This window comes from Rhincodon typus, chromosome 44, assembly GCF_021869965.1.
Source record: "Rhincodon typus isolate 14 chromosome 44, sRhiTyp1.1, whole genome shotgun sequence".
NCBI lineage: Eukaryota > Metazoa > Chordata > Chondrichthyes > Orectolobiformes > Rhincodontidae > Rhincodon > Rhincodon typus.
Genome location: NC_063375.1, coordinates 1,430,167 through 1,430,835, shown reverse-complemented (window position 1 = coordinate 1,430,835; position 669 = coordinate 1,430,167).

Genomic DNA, 669 nt, shown 5'->3' with positions numbered 1-669 from the left:
CAGAAAGGGGAGAGAGAGAGAGAAGTGGTTAATGATGGACCCAGAAAGGGGACAGAGGGAGAGAGAGAGAAATGGTTAATGATGGACCCAGAAAGTAGACAGAGAGAGAGAAAGAGAGAGAGAGAGAGAAGTGGGTAATGATGGACCCAGAAAGGGAACAGAGAGAGAGAGAAGTGGCAATGGGAAACTCAGAAAGGGCACAGAAAGAGACAGAGACAGAAGTGGTTAATGACAGACCTAGAAAAGGCACAGAGAGAGAGAGAGATAGAGAAGTGGTTAATGATGGATCTAGAAAGGGCACAGAGAGAGAGACAGAGAGAGAAGTGGTTAATGATGGACCCAGTAAGGGCACAGAGAGAGAAATGGTTAATGATGGACCTAGAAAGGGCACAAAGAGAGCGAGAGAGAGAGAGAGATGTGGTAATTGGTAAAACCCAGAAAGGGCACAGAGAGAGAGAGAGGGAGATGGAGTGGTTCAGATGCTGGGGGTTGTGGAAATGATGGTGGAGGGAATTTGGGGAAGGTCACGCATGAGTAGGGGCTGGGAAAAGAGCCCGAAACACAGTGGCGGAAGCAAGGAAGTTCTTGGAGAGTCTTTAAAGTGAAGGGAAAGGTGCTTTCGGTTTTTATTTTAAAAACACTATCTCCAAACTGCAAAACGAGCATGAA